The sequence below is a fragment of the Schistocerca cancellata genome, chromosome 2, assembly GCF_023864275.1.
Source record: "Schistocerca cancellata isolate TAMUIC-IGC-003103 chromosome 2, iqSchCanc2.1, whole genome shotgun sequence".
Lineage (NCBI taxonomy): Eukaryota > Metazoa > Arthropoda > Insecta > Orthoptera > Acrididae > Schistocerca > Schistocerca cancellata.
In genome coordinates, this window is record NC_064627.1 from 306,576,194 (window position 1) to 306,597,049 (window position 20,856).

A 20,856-nucleotide genomic window follows, 5' to 3' on the forward strand; every position below is an offset into this window, starting at 1 on the left:
TAATTTCAGTGGCTAAAACGGTTCGTAGTTATTGAGACCCATCTCGCATCGAATAAAAAAATAGCTTTTTCAAAAGCAAATTATTTTCTTTGAGCATTGCTCGAAAAAAAAAAATGTTCTAACGTATTGCGCTGATCTCATTTTCAAAATTCTTATGAGATGATTCAGTACATGAGGCTTAGACCGTCGGTTTAATGGAAGAGACATACATGGCATTTGCACTAACTAAATAGACGTGAAACACTTTTAAAATGTTGCCTAGTTTGAAACCTCAAAGGGCAATGTCAATAACACCTTCATTTTTAATATTTTAGTGTTTGCATTAGATCAAGTGTGCAAAGGTATTGGTGTAATGTATTTCATCCACGATAACTTGATTAAAAGAGTCACTTTCACATACAAGCAGAAACCATTGAAACTGACATCATCTAATATAGTTATTTGTGATCACACCAACAGAAAGTTACTAAATAGTTGCAGTCGTGTACGTGTCAAAACAAGTAACTAGGGGAGAGAGATACAGCCCGAGTCACGCCGTAACGTGGGGAGTAGCATACGCTGCAGGAACCTCGGACGTTGATGCGAGGGCTACTCGTTTATTAAGGTCCGATTTGTCGTGAATTTGAAACCACAGTGAAAATCAAAAATGTTTTACTTGGAACAGTTAGCTACACATTCGAGCTACTTCTCTGCGTAGTCGCTACTCCGACTTAGTCATTCGTCACAGCGTTGTACCAACTTTCGAATACCCTTGTCATACAAGGAAGCCGCCTGTGCTTTCCGCCACTTCTCTAAGCTGCTTTGCAGCTCGTTGTCTGTGCCAAAATGTTGTCTTCATAGCCAGCACTTCATCTGAGCGGAGATGAAAGAGTCAAGTCCGGGCTGTATGATGGGTGATCAAACACGTCCCATCGAAAACGCTGCATGAGTATTTACCTTGCCCCTGCAATGTGTGGCCGAGAACTATCATGAAAAAGAAAATAAATGACAGTTACTTTATGTGGGCTCTATGATATAAGGCGAAACTTGTTAGCAGGCACTCATACTCGGTGGGAGACTATTTTCTAGGCACCGTGCGACTGCTTAATACATCTGCTCAAAGCTTCATCGGATTTTCACTGTGGTTTCTCTTTCGCGACCGATCGGATATTAATAAACGAATAACCCTCGTAATAACAAACCTCAGCTTCAGGCTCTTGTGTCTTTCTGCGGAGTGTATCACTGAAGTTAATATTTCAGTTGATTGGAAATAGCAAATCCTTACAGAAAAACGGCATTTTATCACAGAGATTTTTAACATAAATATTTGTATATTTGAAATTTTATGGACAAAAGGGTCTAGACGCTCTTAGTATTGACTTTTGCGGAATTAGGCCATATTTCAAATCAACAATACGACCATATCACATATGTATGTAGATATTTTGAGAACAAGGTAAAAGGAAATACGAAATGTGGTGCCAATAGCAAGGCTCTAACTTACCTGGGCATCGAGATTCAACTGAGCTTGGATGACGGATATGGATGAGTACGTAATTCCACGCTGTTTCAGTTGTATGCCAGAGTTTGTCAGCCGTACTGGCTGGCGAGTGGTAGCATGCCAGTCTCTCGCCAACCCTTGAGCAGACGTTCTCGTTCGATGAGATATCAGAAGAATGAGCTGGTCAATGTGACAACTCAATATCTTATGTATGTAGGTAGGTCAGGACAGCACGAGTAACATGTGACTTTGCGTCATCTAGAATGGTGATATTGGGAGACTTCGGAGGAAGCGCACATCCACCAGCAATAACACAACAGTATTGCATACCCTTATATCAAAATCATCGCTTAAGAAAACGAGAGGAGATCCTGTTGTGTACCCAGTGGCGCCCCAGGGCGCACCACTGTTGGTGCACCTCTCTCTGCTGTCGCAGCAATGGTCTCTGGGCTGACAGTCTGTGATACTCCAAACATTGCCGCACTGCCTCTATTGATACTTTTCTTGCTGAAAACAAATCAATCTCCTCGTTAAAAGTACGTGAATTGGATGTACAACCGACCGAACAAAATGTCTGTCCTCTTGGGCTCTAGTCGCGTGGGGAAAATGTCATCCAGCAGGGCCTTACGGCCCGCATCAAATTCGAATGACAGTCGTGGGATCCCAGCCATTGTGAGCAGCGATGTTGTGGAAGGATAACCCACGATCTTCTTACAAACGACCTTCAAATACGATAATCATTTCTTAGGTACAAGACGTAGATAGAAATACACTTACCTGCCTTGGGAAATGGTGCTGAAGTGCTTATACTTTGCACATCCATGCGCTTAGTACACTTCATGATGGGCTGACACTTGTTAGGTGCCATCTTCGTGCTGTTGCAGTTTTAATGCTTAGAAGTGTTGTTATCATCAAGCCAAATAATCACTGCCCTGTGCCATTTTGTTTCGGCTGCTGTAGCGCCGTGTGAAGGTACTTTGGAACGAGGATTTCATTTGTACGACGGCTACAGACATGTAGTTACAAAACAAACAAACATTAACTGCGTAAATTTATTTGTACAAGGTGATACTCTGTAACTACTACTAAGCGGTCTCGAGTGTCCATACGCCACGTGTTTCCTTGTAATCTCACCACAATTTACACTGAAGCGCCAAAGAAACTGGTGAAGTCATGCGTATTCAAATACAGAGATATGTAAAAAGGTGGAATATGGTGCTGAAGTCGGCAACACCTATATAAGACACTCCATGTCTCTGGCGCATTTGTTACACCATTTACTGCTGCTACAACGGCAGATTATCACGATTTAAGTGAGTTTGAAAGTGGTGTTATAGCCGGCGCAAGAGCGATGGGACACAGCATCAACCGAGGTAGCGATGAAGTGGCGATTTTCCCGTACGACCATTTCACGAGTGTACTGTGAATATCAGGAATCCAGTCAAACATCAAATCTCCGACATCGCTGCGGCTGTAAAAATAACCTGCAAGAACAGGACCAACGACGACTGAAGAGAATCGTTCAACGTGACAGAAGTGCAACCCTTCCGCAGATTGCTGCAAATTTCAATGCTGGGCCATCAACTAGTGTCAGCGAGCGAACCATTCAACGAAACATAATCGATATGGGCTTTCGGAGCCGAAGGCCCACTCGTGTACCCTTGATGACTGCACGACACAAAGCTTTACGCCTCGACTTGGCCCGTCGACACCGACGTTGGACTGTTGATGATTGGAATCTTGTTGCCTGGTCAGACGAGTCTCGTTTCAAATTGTATCGAGCGGACGGACGTGTATGGGTATGGAGACAACCTCACGAAACCATGGGTGAATCCATGGACCCTTCATGTCAGCAAAGGAAGGTTCAAGCTGCTGGAGGCTCTGTAACGGTGTGGCGCGCGTGCAGTTGGAATGATACGTACAGATACGACTCCGACCGGTGACACGTACGTCATCATCCTGTCTGATCACCTGCATCCATTTATGTCCATTTTGCATTCCGACTGACTTGGAAAATTGCAGCAGGACAATGCGACACACCACACGTCCTGAATTGCTACAGTGTGGTTCCAGGAACACTCTTCTGAGTTTAACACTTCCGTTGGCCACCAAACTACCCAGACATTAACATTATTGAGCATATCCGGGATGCCTGACAACGTTCTTCTCAGAAGAGCTCTGCACCCGCTCGTACTCTTATGGATTTATGGACAGCCCTGCAGGATTCATGGTGTCAGTTACTTCCAGCACTACTTCAGACATTATTCGAGTCCATGTCACGTCGCGTTGCGGCATTTCTGCGTGCTCGCGGGGCCCGACACGATGTTATACAGGCGTACCAGTTTCTTTGGCTCTTCAGTGTATACACGACCAACCGCTGTCCCATGTCCACAATGGATGAACAACGACAATGTAATCTGCTCGTAGTCGTTATAATTTTTTTACGTGCAATGAGTCAACAGTCAGCTTCCGATAGCTGTGAAGACGCCTTCACGTACACGCAGACTCTGCCCCTTCCCCCCCCCCCCCCCCCCCCCCCGCCTCACGCTCTGTGCTTGCTATTGTGTGTCGCTCGACTCCACAAGTGGCTTTCACCTGCTGGTGGCGCGGCTTTACGGTGGGCGCGCTTTTTGCCGTTTCGCGTGGCGGCAGCAGCGGCTGGGCACGTGCGTGGCCAGAGGCGAGACCTAATTGCCAGCGGCCGCCTCAAGACAGTTGGCGGGCGCGCCAGCGGGAGCACCCCAGCCCCAACCCCAACCCCAACTCAGGGCCCAGACAACACCGGAACACGAGCAGCCGCCTCCGCTTCCACCTCCGCCAACGAGTACACTCGCTGCCCAAAGCCGGGCCGAAACTGGACTACAGCAATCACTTCTCGCCAGCTGTATATCTCTGCTTCATCTCAGAACAGGCAAGTCTCTAATTGAACTTTTACACTGTCTGAGAGCACACAAGCTAATGTAATACAAATTTTGCACTTAGTTGTGCATGTTGCTAATTAGTATTCTTATTAATATCTGAAAAATGACAGTATTCATTTGGTCTTTATTTTCATTTGTTTCCAGAGAGCACTCCAGATCATTCCAAAACATCGTAAAAATGAAACTTCCTGGCAGATTAAAACTGTGTGCCGGACCGAGACTCGAACTCGGGACCTTTTCCTTTCGCGGGCAAGTGCTCTACCATCTGAGCTACCCAAGCACGACTCACGCCCCGTCCTCACAGCTTCACTTCTGCCACTACCTCGTCTCCTACCTTCCAAACTTTACAGAAGCTCTTCTGCCAACCTTGCAGAACTAGCACTCCTGAAAGGAAGGATATGCGGAGACATGGCTTAGCCACAGCCTGGGGAATGTTTCCAGAATGAGATTTTCACAGAGTTTCTTTCAGGAGTGCTAGTTCTGCAAGGTTCGCAGAAGAGCTTCTGTAAAGTTTGGAAGGTTGGAGACAATGTACTGGCAGAAGTGAAGCTGTGAGGATGGGGTGTGAGTCGTGCTTGGGTACCTCAGATCGTAGGCACTTGCCCGCGGAAGGCAAAGGTCCCGAATTCGAGTCTCGGTCCAGCACACAATCTGTCAGGAAGTTTCATATTAGCGCACACTTCGCTGCAGAGTGAAAATCTCATTCTGGATCGTAGAAATGAAGTTTCAAAAAGTCGTAGAAACGTCAGTATTTCGTGCTCAAAAATAATCTTTAGTACTCTTCCGTCCACTTAAGCATTCAACAATACCCTAACTTCGAATAAAGTACTCTGTCTCCCAATTACTCATTTCCTTACACGAAACCGAGACTTCCAGAAACATGCGAGAACATTCGAAAACATTCATACATACTCGAGAACATTAAAGAAAAGTCTGGAACTTTCTAGAACATTCCAGAACGTTCTAAACCATTCAAACACATTCTAAAAGGTTAAAGAATAGTGCGATATGATGTAGATCACTGTGGAGTAGCCTAGGACAATCGAGTGTGTTTTGTAACGTATAGAAACATTCGTAGTCAAGTATACCCGTAAGAATTCGAGAATATTATAGATAAATCTCAAATTTGTTCCCTTGAAGTGTACACTGATGTGAAAGAGGCGGAAGATGTCCTGGTGACCACCACAGTGTCATAGCGACCACTTCAAAACTTATTTCTCCACAACCACAACAGCTACCACTGCAGAACAGGGGAACCAAGGGCAGCACAACACAAAACTGTTGTCCGGAATAAAAACAGTCTTGGTTGTGAAGTTATTTAATTTCAATGTCCCGTTCCACCCTTTAGGGGTATCATAAGATTATGTAAAAGTAACTGGATATGTAACTCATCCATCATAAAGCCATATAAAATAGAAAAAAGATGCAACAGTAACTGGATACGTAATCCGTAAGTCATAAAATCGTATAAAATGCAAACTGAACCTTGAGCGTACCAGCTGATCCCACCATAACAGTACAAAACAGGGCCACGCTTACAAAATAAGCGCAGTATCAGCCGCACACAGCACAATGTTCGTCGGCAAACTGTTATGGTGGGATCAGCTGGTGCGCTCAAGGTTCAGTTTGCATTTTATATGATTTTATGACGCACGAATTACTTATCTAACTACTGTTACATCCGTTTTCTATTTTGTATGGCTTTATGATGGAGGGGTTACAAATCCAGATACATTCACACAATCTGATGATGCCCCAAAATGGTGGAAAGCGTCATTGATATTAAGTAACCATTAAATTGAAAAATTTTAGACACAAAAACCTCTGATTGGTGAGTGAATTTTGTGGTATCGTAAGCTTCTACAACAAAAATCAACATAGAACTATAATTCCGCCCACAGTTCCTGGCGGGCCCACCGGTTCCGACCGACCGCCGTGTCATCCTTTGTCAACGTAGTCATTGGATGCCGTATGGATGCGTATAGCGTCAGCACACTTCTCTCCCGGCCGTTGTTAGTCTCCGTGACTTGGGGCGGCTACTACTCGGTCAAGTAGCTCCTCAATTTGCATCAGGAGGCTGAGTGCATCCAGTTCCTATCCACCCACTGTGTAAAATCCCTGGAAGTACCAGGAACCGAACCCAGGTCTTCCGCAGGATACTCGGCCACTCTATCCAATCAGTTACGTAGGCGGACCACACCGGTTCCTTGTCTAGTTGTTGCGTAACACTTTTCTCCCTACCTCTCACCGATAAGTTATTAATGTCAAATGTTTAGTTTTAATGTCAGTTTCTCTACGCTTTCAAGACTTGTTGTTTAATAAGATGCTGCATTACTTTGATATGAAAGCTTATTCTGTTATTCCCGAATTCCTTTGCTGTCATTATTACTTTGAAGCAACAAAGTATTTTTCGGCTCTGAGCTACGTCACTTTGTTTCGTCTATAGCTGTACATCTCAGTCGAGTATCAGTCAATATTGATCCATCTAGAGAGTGTAACATGATGCTACCGGACAAAATACTGGGGACCAACTTAAAAGAGTTGATTGGTCGCTTTCGAGCGATGTAGACGGTATAAAACAGTTACCTTGTTGTCATGTCACCCTCCTCCGCAGACCTTAAGTCATGGCAGCGTAGTGGTGTTTGTATGTAAATATCTTCAACATTTCGCGGCCCTGTCAGCAACGTACAGCACTAGTGGCTGCCGCATCGCGGTCGCGAAGCGGGGCTGAGGCAGTTCCAAATAAGTTTTATAGTCTGACGATGGTTTTTGGATTTGTAGTTTTAGCTTGACGATGTCCACTATGGACAAATTATGGATACTGGTATTCTGAAGAAGTTTGGGTTATCCCGACTGAAACCTAGGTGAATTCTAGGTAAACGGTGCAACTGAGGCTGTTAACTATTAAAATTGAAATTAGTGTTTGTATGTGACAGCCGCGGTTCAGTGAAATTAGCGCAGTAAATTGGGTTGACGGGCTGACGTGACAGAACAACCTTATTTCGCGATGCACTTGATCATATAAATTACTGAAGCTGCCCGATTTCTGAATGTATGAACGCCGAAATCAGGAGACGGGCCCCAAAGGCGGATGGAAAGGTGTTGCAGCTCCTGTAACCGAAATTGTACCGGAAGTACTGACTTGTCTTTCCTCTGGACATTATCATTTAGGTCGAGAGGGAGACCTTGATGGTTGGGCGACTCGCGTTTCTTTATATTTATCGCTCAGGCATGTAGCATCCTGGAGAGGACACTTGAGCGACGTCCTACTATATGTCAGCCGGTGTGGCCGAGCGGTTCTAGGCGCTTCAGTCCGGAACCACGCTGCTGCTATGGTCGCAGGTTCGAATCCTGCCTCGGGCATGGATGTGTGGGATGTCCTCAGGTTAGTTAGGTTTAAGTAGTTCTAAGTTCTAGGCGACTGATGACCTCAGAAGTTAAGTCCCATAGTGCTCAGAGCCATTTGAACCATTTGTCCTACGATATCGACACAACACGAGAAGAGGCAGTAACCAATTAAGATTCGAACGCAAGGGGTCACTTGTGACGGTGGGAGAGGTCATTGCATCTCATTGGACAGTTACCGCCCGCCTCAAGCTGGGTAACCCCTAGCCAGTGACGTGCTGTACCGCTTGCTTCATAGTGTCTGTGGAGCTTGGAAATAACCTTCGACGAGCGGGTTGATATAGTACATCTACTAAAAACAAAAAGGAAATAATAAAGAAATCACCATTTGGTATCGCCACTCGGAATATTAGGACCAAGTGTCCAAGGTACATTGACGACACCCGAGAGGTTGATTTTATTCTCAAGACTGCTGTAATTGACAGAGAGCTCCATCGTTCGAATTTGGGAATTTCCACACACAGGCTCCATCAGAGTGGCTAACTACACATTCTTATGGCAGCGGAAGATAAAATGAGCCAAGATTTCACTGCATAGGATTCTCAGTTGAAAACACTTTCCTGAACAGTATTGTGCTAACATCTGGAGGAACAGAGCGGTTTCTTACTTCACACACATGCTCTTCTAGTGTCACTATCAACATCTTGAATGTGTACGCTCCCAGTTTATCATCGAGCATGAAAGAGAAGGATCTGTTTTATGATTTACTCAGCTACAGAACAGTCTAATTACGTGCCTCCGAGTCAGTATATATCTAGGGGACTTCAGTGCTCGAGTTGGATCAGATAATGACATATGGACGACATTCCTGCGTAATTATGGTGGGAGAAAATGAATTAAAATGGCCGGAGACTGTTGGGAGTCTGCTGTTTTTGTGGACTACGCATTACAAACACATAGTTTCAACTTAAGAGTCGAGACAAAGTGTCCTGGAGACAATCTCGCTCTCATCACTGGAATCAACTTGATTTTTCAGTAGCTAGGCGTGTCCTACCGATACGAAGCTACCATAGTGCTGATTGCAACACTGACCGTGCTCTGGAGGCATGTACCGGATGATCAAAAAGTCATTATAAATTTGAAAACTGAATAAATCACGGAATAATGTAGGTAGAGAGATAAAAATTGACACACATGCTTGGAATGACATGTTCAAAAAATGTCCGACACATGGCGCTTCATCTGATCAGAATAGCAATAATTAGCATAACAAAGTAAGACAAAGAAAAGATGATGTTCTTTACAGGAAATGCTCAATATGTCCACCATCATTCCTCAACAATAGCTGTAGTCGAAGAATAATGTTGTGAACAGCACTGTAAAGCATGTCCGGAGTTATGGTGAGGCATTGGCGTCGGATGTTGTCTTTCGGCATCCCTAGAGATGTCGGTCGATCACGATACACTTGCGACTTCAGGTAACCCCAAAGCCAATAATCTCACAGACTGAGGTCTGCGGACCTGGGAGGCCAAGCATGACGAAAGTGGCGGCTGAGCACACGATCATCACCAAACGACGCGCGCAAGAGATCTTTCACGCGTCTAGCAATATGGGGTGGAGCGCCATCCTGCGTAAACATCGTACGTTCCAGCAGGTGTTTATCAACCAGGCTGGGGATGATGCGATTCTGTAACACAATTGTCATGCGCAGTCACTGACGTTTTGCTGTCCAGCGCCATCTGTCGAACATTTTGTGAACTTCGTTTTTTTTTGGTTCCAATAAAATCCCATGTCATTACAAGCATGTGTGTCAATTTTTATCTCTCTATCTACATTATTCCGTGGTTTATTAAGTTTTCAAATTTATACTGACTTTTTGTCACCCGGTAAATGAGGCTCACCCCTAAGAAATATCACCACGCCAAATCGAAAGATTTACACCGTATCAGCACATATGATGTTCATGACTCACAACGAAAACAGAATTTGCCAGTCATTTTGAAAGTGCTTTAACAGGAAACGTACAATCAGAAAGGAACATTGATAACAAATGGGCACAACTTTGTGCCGGTATCAACAACTCGGCAGTATTAGCTCGTGGAATAAAAGAAAACAGAAACAAGGAGTAATGTGAACAAAATTTGGTAGAAATGGAACTAGGCATTGAGGCTAAACGAAAAGTCTCGCTTGCTTACAAAAGAAACAAGAACGTAAGATTTCCGGGTGACTTGTGAGAAGCAAAGAACAGGGCACAGCAAACATCCCGAGACGCGCAAATAACTACTGGCTGAATTTATGTGCAGGTATACAGAAAGGAACCGATTCTGGGGACACTAAGATAATGTATGATGGTATTAAGAAACTTATCGGTGCAACTGTCAGAAAAACAGCTCCTCTGAAGTCCAAGACAGGATGAGCCATTATTGATGACGACAAGGAAATGGAACGTTGGGTTGAACACTATCTCAAGTTGTACGCAGCTGAAAATGAAATTAGCTCGGATGCACTTTATGTCACCAAGCAAATGGAAGAAGTAGATACATTGCCTACTATGGAAGATCTCAATAGAGCAACAGATTCCCTTGCTAATGAAAAGGCTCCAGGTGAAGATGGGATCCCCGCAGAGGTTATCAAATACAATAAGCCTGTCCTCATTTCTCACAAGAGCCAGGAAGAAGGTTACGTCTCACTGAGTATGCGGAATTCGAAGACTGTTACTTGGTATAAACAGAAACGGGACAGAAGTGACTGCAACAATTACCGAGGCATTTCACTGCTAAGTGTAGCTGGGAAGGCAATGCAAGAGTCATCCTAATGCGATTACAAATGCTAGCTTCTAGAATCTAACCTGAATCATATTGTGCCTTCAGATCTGGCCGATTAACCGTGGGTATGATCTCCTCTCTACGACAGCTACAAGAGAAGTACCTTGAGCGGCAGAGGCAACTTTATATTGCCTCCATTCACCTTGCTAAAGCGTTTGGTTTAGTGAGCAGATGTGGATTCTTCAAGTTGTTGTAGAAGATTGGGTGCTCTCCTAAACTTCTACGAATAACTGTCTCTTTCCATGAGAAATTGCAAGCAACAATCCGCTTCAACGGTAAAACATCGGAGGAAATCCCTGTTTATAGCCATGTAAAGCAGGGATGTGTATTAGCTCCTACTCTATTTGGGATCCTCTTTTCTCTTATGCTCAGACTTGCCTTTGTGAGGAGGGAGTGTTTTACATACTAGGTCTGATGTAAATCTCTTCCCCCCCTCAAGGCCAAGACCAAACTAAATAACAACTGTTATTCGTGAACTGTTGTATGCATACGAGTAGCTCTGGTAGCAAACACAGAAGATGAGGTGGAGTATTTAATTAAAAAATTATCACATGCATATGCAAAATTTAGTGTTACCAACAGCTTCCAAGAGACTAAGACCATGGCGCAGAGCACCACCAACCTTCCGTCCATCAGCACTGACGGCAATTTTCTCCAGATATTTGTTGATTTTACCTACTTGGGATCTACAATACGTAGTATTTCGCCTGTGGAGACATAGAATACAGAATTGTAAAAGCATCATCTGTCGTGGCTATATTGTGTGGAACAATGGAGTACTCATAATATGTTTACAACGCTTGTGTTATCAGCATCCTTCTCTATAGCTGTAAGACATGGGGAACTCTTGCTAAGCACGAATCTCGACTGAACAGCTAATATATCCGTTGTCTCCGGAGGATCCTTCAGGTCTCTTACAGAAATAAAGTAACCAACACCGAAGTGTTACAGCTCGCAAGCACAACCAAGATTGATGCACATCTTAGCCACTTCGTCTAAGGTGGATGGGACTTGTCAGGCGCATGGATCCTAAGCGAATGTCGAAACAACTGCTGTACGGAGAACTTCTGGAGAGTGTGAACCTGTGAAAAGCCGGCACCTTCGTTTCAAGGATGTCTGCAAAAGAGACTTGACTAAGGCTAGTATTAATCCAAGTCACTGGGAGAGTCTGCAGATGACCGTGCCAAGCGGCGTCTGTGTAAAATGGGGTCAAGCTTGCAGAGGAAGAGAACACACAAGAACAAATCACGAGAAAGACTAAACGGAAAGGGAGAGCGGCTCTGAAGTTCCTCAGACTTCATATGCCCAAACAGCAGTAGGAATTGCCACTCTCGAATGGCACTTTTCAGCCAAGGCAGACGTTGCAGACTGTGATCGATTATGCTACAGCGCCATCCTTCGAGGATGGACGGATGCAAAGGAAGGGATGCAGAATGGCCACCAAGTCGGATCAAACGAAAACGTGGAAGCAATTCAGAGGCAGGCTGCTAGGTCTGATACAGGTAGATTCGATCAACGCGCAAGTATTACGGAGATGCTTTACTAAGTGAAGTGGGAACCCCTGGAGGGAAGGCAACTTCTTTTCGAGGAATGCTATCGACAAAAGTTAGAGAATCGGCATTTGAAGGTGACTGCAGTAAATCCTACTACCGACGACGCACTTGTAGCGTAGGGACCACGAACATAAGAGCAATTAGGGTTCGTACGAGGAGCCATTGAGTTGTTTAAGCAACTCTGTGTGTCGAGGAATTATTTCAGGCCGGAGGTGGTTCTGTGATGATTTTGTGCCGTGCGTTGTACCCATTCATTCAAGTTTCCGTGAACGTGAACCACGATGTTCATTTCAATATTATTGATGACCAAATGTTGATCTTTCTTCTGCATGTCCATGATGTGTGTGCTGTGCTGTGGACATCGCTGTCTTCCAAGAGGACAAAAACTGTGTTCACAGAGCAGGACGTGTAAGTCCATGGTTTAACTAACACCGTGTCAGATTACTGCACTTTGAACCGCCCTCTAATTGTCCTACTTAATGTCATAGAAATTGCCTGGAGCTATACTTGATAAATAAAGTGGAGCTCCCATTTGACATGGATGGACGTCACCAACTCCGCACGAGTACACACCATCGACGTATATGTAAACAATTTGAACTGTAATTTTCTGAGACAGTTAAAATGGTCAGCAGAGTGCATTAGTGATGTACGTGTTTACTGTTGTTGTAGCGTATAAAGAACGTGAATAACGTCAGATGCCGAGTGATCAGTGAGAACGACATGGAGATGCCACGTACTCGTATGAGATAGCGTTATCACTATCTGACAGAGTTTGAAACTAGCTTTGTTGGGGCTCTCCAGAAGGCCGGCTGATCGGATCGTGCAGTATCCAGATTTATGAGGTTTTCGGATGTGATAGCGGGTCAATGATGGACAGCATGGGAACATGAGGACAGGAATACTCGTCGTTAAGTTTCTGGTAGACAACTTCTGAACGCCACCAAGCATGTCGTGCCTCCTCCATCTCTGCGCCTGCCACCCTAGGACGGTTTATTTGTAATGCAATCATTCTAGAAAAGAGATTGCTCACAAATCAATCGTGCGACCTTTCCTAGAATACTGCTCAAGTTTGTTGGTTGGTTCATTCAGAGGAGGGGACCAAACAGAGACGTAAAAGAAGTGGACTCTCCACAGTAAGACTAGCAGCAGCAGACTAGCGAGATATCGCCCTGTGCGAAGGCTGTCGTCAACGCCGCAACAGAAATGGCTGTGTTTGGAGTGGCACAATGACCGACGAGTGTGAAGTGCTGGTGAATAATGTTCAGCGATGAATTGCGGTTCTGCACTACCATGGATGACCATCGTCGGTGAATGTGGCAGCCACCTGGGACTTCCGCTGTTTTAGAAAGGCACAGCGGTGTTAATCCAACGTCAAGGCCTGGGAAGCTATCGGGTACGACTTTAATTCCTGGCTGGTAGAGACCGAGGAAACTCTGGCGGCAGGACGGTACGGCACAGGCATCCAGTGACAGTATCGTGTTGCCAGTTTTCATCAGGACAATGCACGTATCTGTACGAACTGTCTGCGCGATGCTGAAGTACTCAAGTGGCCAGCACAAACCACAGATCTGTCTCAGATAGAATAGAACGAGCTGAGACGTGAACGTTGTTCCAGTGACAGTGTTTAGAATATCAAGGACCAGTTACAGCAGTTCTTGGCCAGCTTTCAATAGGAGAGGATACAAACGCTTTATGGTACCCTTTTCAACTGATTCAGTGCATGAATCTAGCCCAGAGAGGGTGCTACGTCATAGAGATAAGTGGGTTCATACAGTCAAAGGAAGGAAAATATGCATTTCCAATCAGACATATGTATTTTCCTTCCTTTAGTTAAACTATACACACAAGAGTTTTTAGGGTATTATTCGTTTTTAACAGAATTTTGGTACTGTTTTATTCCTATATTATTATTTCTAAGAGTAATGGCATGTCACCTAGACTTATATATAACCCCATTTTTATTCTGATGTCTCGTATCGATCTACACTCCTGGAAATTGAAATAAGAACACCGTGAATTCATTGTCCCAGGAAGGGGAAACTTTATTGACACATTCCTGGGGTCAGATACATCACATGATCACACTGACAGAACCACAGGCACATAGACACAGGCAACAGAGCATGCACAATGTCGGCACTAGTACAGTGTATATCCACCTTTCGCAGCAATGCAGGCTGCTATTCTCCCATGGAGACGATCGTAGAGATGCTGGATGTAGTCCTGTGGAACGGCTTGCCATGCCATTTCCACCTGGCGCCTCAGTTGGACCAGCGTTCGTGCTGGACGTGCAGACCACGTGAGACGACGCTTAATCCAGTCCCAAACATGCTCAATGGGGGACAGATCCGGAGATCTTGCTGGCCAGGGTAGTTGACTTACACTTTCTAGAGCACGTTGGGTGGCACGGGATACATGCGGACGTGCATTGTCCTGTTGGAGCAGCAAATTCCCTTGCCGGTCTAGGAATGGTAGAACGATGGGTGCGATGACGGTTTGGATGTACCGTGCACTATTCAGTGTCCCCTCGACGATCACCAGTGGTGTACGGCCAGCGTAGGAGATCGCTCCCCACACCATGATGCCGGGTGTTGGCCCTGTGTGCCTCGGTCGTATGCAGTCCTGATTGTGGCGCTCACCTGCACGGCGCCAAACACGCATACGACCATCATTGGCACCAAGGCAGAAGCGACTCTCATCGCTGAAGACGACACGTCTCCATTCGTCCCTCCATTCACGCCTGTCGCGACACCACTGGAGGCGGGCTGCACGATGTTGGGGCGTGAGCGGAAGACGGCCTAACGGTGTGCGGAACCGTAGCCCAGCTTCATGAAGACGGTTGCGAATGGTCCTCGCCGATACCCCAGGAGCAACAGTGTCCCTAATTTGCTGGGAAGTGGCGGTGCGGTCCCCTACGGCACTGCGTAGGATCCTACGGTCTTGGCGTGCATCCGTGCGTCGCTGCGGTCCGGTCCCAGGTCGACGGGCACGTGCACCTTCCGCCGACCACTGGCGACAACATCGATGTACTGTGGAGACCTCACGCCCCACGTGTTGAGCAATTCGGCGGTACGTCCACCCGGCCTCCCGCATGCCCACTATACGCCCTCGCTCAAAGTCCGTCAACTGCACATACGGTTCACGTCCACGCTGTCGCGGCATGCTACCAGTGTTAAAGACTGCGATGGAGCTCCGTACGCCACGGCAAACTGGCTGACACTGACGGCGGCGGTGCACAAATGCTGCGCAGCTAGCGCCATTCGACGGCCAACACCGCGGTTCCTGGTGTGTCCGCTGTGCCGTGCGTGTGATCATTGCTTGTACAGCCCTCTCGCAGTGTCCGGAGCAAGTATGGTGGGTCTGAGGGTCTGACACACCGGTGTCAATGAGTTCTTTTTTCCATTTCCAGGAGGGTATAACGGAAATAACCGTGTACATTTAACATCATTTGTACTTGTTTGTACCCTAAAAATTGTTAATGTGAACGTATATTGCATCTTAGTGAAAATGGACGAAATGTAACTACTTTTAATGAATTCATCCTATATATTATATGTTTATAATACATGTATTTTGTACACTAGTTCACAGACTACTGATGTCTCACATTGTTTGTTTTATGTATGGTGTTGTTATATAGGGCCTATAGATGGCGTTGACGCAACGTCGAAACTAGTAACCAAGTAAATATAAAATCTTAAGTACAGCTGGAGGAGTTTCATTTTAATAAAAAAAATTCTATACGTCGGTGAAGAGGCCTGAAAAAAGCGTAATTCAAAATTTAGACGGCTGGAAGGTGTTTTGATTCGATATTCTATATTGAACAGTCGAGGTCCCGCAACCATCTGTATGAAGAGGACTTACAGAGTCCCCTCACTTTGGTAGTTCTTCACGATCTAACGATGGCTCCAGAGACAACTGAAGAAACTTGTTGACTCCCTACCTCGCCGAACCAAAGCAAGATGCCATGTTACACGATGTTAGTACTATCTGTTCGGAGACGATTAATTTCCTCCCAGTCAGCCAATTTCAAAGGCTTCCATGATTCCTTTTCCAGTACCTTTCCTAGCTTATATAGGGGGTCGGAGAGTGAGTGTATAAGATTTGCAGACGACATGGTTGTGATGACAGAGAGTACAAAAGAGATGGAACAAATGCTAGATGATCTAAACACAAAATTAGAAGAATATGGAATGAAAATTAACAAGAAGAAAATGAAAGGCACGGTAATCGGAGAAAAGGGGAGAAAATACAGTGTGAAAATAAGGGGAGAGGAAATAGAGCAAGTGAATAACTTCAATTTCTTGGGAAGTGTAATAATGGATGATATGTATTGCTCAAAAGAAATTAGGAAAAGAATTTGCAATGGCAAAAGGAGGATTCAAGAGGAAACAGAAATTACTTTGTGGACTACTATAGTGCACGTCATTTATGATGGCGGCCGAGTTTAGGTTCGTTCTGCGCATCTGACGTCACAAAACACAGTCAGCCAATAAACAGAGAACGACGTTGCCAGAGCTCGAGTGCAGTACGGAGCATGGACGAGTGTCTTCAGTTTTAGAAACGCTCAGTCATAAATAAAGTAATAGAACAAAAGCAATGTCTTGATAGCAGACTTTCTTTTATAGAAAATTTGGAAACAGCATTCTTTATACCAATTGCTTCATATTATATTAATTAATTAAACCAAACAAGCAAGAAGCCTCCTAATTCAGGCGATAGCAACGAAAAGTGTTTGTATCAATCTCACGAATCGCTTTTTCGCAATAAAGAACAGCGGTAATTGTTTATTTCCTATTGTACTTCGACGAAGCGTGAGTAATTCATAGTCATATCAACAGTGTTTGTCGGTATTTTGCGTGACGTTTTAGAGTCCTCGAAGATTTTAATAATTGACGAGCTGCGTTAGCGTAATGGCTAAGGTGTTGGACTGCCAAGCGAAAGGTTATGAGTTCAAACGCGCCTGGTGTAAATAAAACTTTTGTCACAGTCGCTAAAGATGGAATATTTCTCAGTATTACATGCGACACCTACCTGGTACTTAAATTAAACGAGATATTGTTATACAGTAAATTTTATATGAAATTTAGGTATCTTGTCCACATTTCATTCTCAACATTGTGGCAACTAAAATCGACCATACGGACTTTTACCTCTGCAAACTCTTCAAAATTTTGTGCAATGGTTTACTACATGTAATGCTGCACAATAACTACGTTGAAAATCGAAACAAAATTAAGTCATTTTAGGGGGGGGGGGAGGAGGAATCAGTCAAGAAGATGTGTAAAAATCAAATTTTTGGGCCAAATAGTTTTTGTGAAATCGAATGATAAGCGTGTCAAAGCAGTCGGAACACCATGTGTCTGCACAGGCGAGCAAAAATGGTTCAAATGGCTCTGAGCACTATGGGACTCAACTGCTGTGGCCATAAGTCCCCTAGAACTTAGAACTACTTAAACCTAACTAACCTAAGGACATCACACACATCCATGCCCGAGGCAGGATTCGAACCTGCGACCGTAGCGGTCGTGCGGTTCCAGACTGTAGCGCCTTTAACCGCTCGGCCCATAGGCGAGCAGTGCAGTGATGAAATCGCGCGCCGCGCGGAATGCGGGGAGCACGCCTTTGTGGCTGCGAAAGGGTTAATGCGGCCGTGGTAGCTTCACTTCATGAACTGCGTGTCCCCCCTATACTATACTATGGCGCTGCTTCTCTTGGCGCGTGCGTCGTGTGCAACTGGCAACGCAGCAATCTCCCGCGTCTGGGAGGGCATGTGCGAGCCGCCAAGATAAAAGAATTGAACTATAAACAAAGATCTGAGGGAAAGACTTGCCAAATGTTACAAATGGAGCGTTGCACTATATGGTGCGGAGACCTGGACATTGAGGAAGGAAGATGAAAGAATATTGGAGGGAAAAAGGGGAAGAGGAAAAAGAAGATAACAAATGCTGGGCAATAAAAAAGGAGACAAATATTCAGAAATGAAAAGACTGGCTATGGACAGACAAAAGTGGAAGAGGGTTAACCCGTGACAAGACCTGCCGTAAGTCAGAATACCATACTACTACTACTATTATTAAAAGAGTGATGTCTAGCTGATGACACCCGAGCTAGTGTTAAGCCGGATAGGAAGCGTGGCCGGGCTGCCACCACTCAGAGCTTTTGGCGCGCGCCGCGGTGCGGTGCTTCGTTGTGAGCGCCGGCGCGTGTACGCGGCGCGTGGCAGCGTGGCGGGGTGGCGGGGAGCGCCACCTGGGCTCTGGCCCTACCCGGCTCGGCGCGGAGCGACGGAGCGTCCACCTGCCGCCAACATGGCGGCTGCGGCGCTGGCGTCGCACACGCAGCTGCCGTGTGGGTGGGCGCCGCGGCCCCGCCGGTACCTGCACCGCCTCCGCCGTCATCTTCAAAGAGTGAGCGGGGGCGAACAATAAAATAAGGCACCTTATACAGTGTTACTTTATGTTATATTATGTTATGAGAGCGCTGCTGCGTACTGAATCAACGAATAATCGCTCCAGTTGCTGAAGTGTTCATGCTTTCAGTCCACGACCTGTTTCGGCTATTTGGACAAAAATATGGAAACACCGCGAGAAATGCAAGCGTGAATATCAATGCAGATGCCAGTTACGGGCTATGAGCACTATGGGACTTAACATCTATGGGCATCAGTCCCCTAGAACTTAGAACTACTTAAACCTAACTAACCTAAGGACATCACACAACACCCAGTCATCACGAGGCAGAGAAAGCCCCTGACCCCGCCGGGAATCGAACCCGGGAACCCGGGCGTGGGAAGATGCTAGTTAAGTGTACAGGTTGCGCTGTTGTGTTTGACCACACACTGTGTAACGTCCTCAATACGTGGCAAGTGTCACTTGTGGTCAGAACAGTGTCTGTGTGGTTGTGTGTGCGTTATGGTGGGGCTTGGTGAAATGGAACGTGGGCAAGTTGTTGGTGCTCGTATGGTAGTTCAAAAAATGAGTGTGAAATCTTATGGGACTCAACTGCTAAAGTCATCAGTCCCTAAGCTTACACAATCCTTAACCCAAATTATCCTAAGGACAAACACACGCACCCATGCCAGAGGGAGGACTCGAACCTCGGCCGGGACCAGCCGCACAGTCCATGACTGCAGCGCCTTAGATCGTTCGGCTAATCCCGCGCGGCTGTTGGATCTTCTCTATCTCTTCTATCAATCCTAACTGACAGCGATCCCACGTAGGTGAACAATACTCAGGGATCGGTCGAACAAGCGCCTTATAAGGCACATCCTTCGTGGATGAGTTACATTTCTTTAAGATTCTTCCTATGAATTTGAGCCTGTCATCTGTTTTTCTCACTAATTATTTTATGTGGTCATTCCACTTAAGGTCGCTCTGGATAGTTACTCTAGACGTTTTACTATAGTTACTGTTTCCAGCGGTTTGTCATCGACATTGTGACTTGGTCAGCACCCGCATTTATAAGTTGGATCGATTGTTCCGTAATTTATTCCATTCACATATCGTCCAATCTTGTAGGCTGTTTTCTTATTTTCGAAATCTTCACTGGCTGCTTTTCAATCACTTGATTGTTTTCCTATTCCGCATCAAAGCTAAAATCATGATTATCCTGGAATTTTAAAATGAGCTATACCACATGTGCATAATTGTAAAAAATTTGTGCTGGGTGGGTCATAGGTGTGGAGCCATCCTCCTACAAAAGGAAAGCTGGTCGATAACGAAAAGTTTAAAGCAGTATCGGATGGGAGAGGAGGAAAACGTGCGAAGCTGTGTTGGCAACTTGGTGGCTACTTTGGATTCCGCTGTCTTTGAGGCAATTTGTATATTTTCAGATGTAAAGGGGATCACGTGACACTCAACAGAGAATTAGACGAGAAAAACTATACGGTGCCTTCCATAATCTAAGTGTGTCGCATTTTATGGAGAGGCAAGTACTGGGCCAAGAGAGCAACGTCAAACCTTTCCACTTATAAGATATGGAAAATCTGTTTTTTAAATTGCTCAGTACCATACAACACAATAGTGATAAAAGACATTAACGCCCGCAACCGCAAGAAACAAAAACGAACAAAATCATAGCGCAAAACGAACGGCCACAGAGAACAGTAAGCGAAGCGTTGTAGAGATAGCGTGAAGGTCTGGCAAATGTCGGTGGTTGCTGTGACTACAAGTCAGATGTGATCGACTGAACTCGTGCTGCAACTTCCCCGTCAGCCTCGCCTCAGTACTTTCTTCGTAGCTGTCAATTACAACGGAATATTGTAATTTAAACAGCTACAGTAAGAAAGTAAATACTGTTATCTTACCTAGCAGCGGTTTAGTAAGTGTTATTTGTTTGTAGCCACAACACGACGCTGCCCATTGGGATAGAGATCGTCCCTCACTTGCGTCAAGTCGCCGGCACGCCGCGAGTCCGTGGCCCCTGCCAGCTAGACTGCCCGCTCGGCGCCCTCGACCTGTCTGCTCCGCTGCGCGCCTGGGCAGCAGACAGCGGCTCCGCTACGCCTCGTTTCACCGCGGCCGATGAATACTGATGATAAAGCCGGCCGCGCCATTGGCCGTCCACAGACCCAATAGCACGCGCGCCGCTGCCCATCGGCCAATCCTGCAGCCGATCCACTGCTCGCACCGCAATCGATTCGGAGACTGCGCAATTGTCGCCGAGGGCGTAACTCGATTCCCACTGAGAGTGGCCGCGCACAGCCTGTGGACTGTGACCGCTCCGTG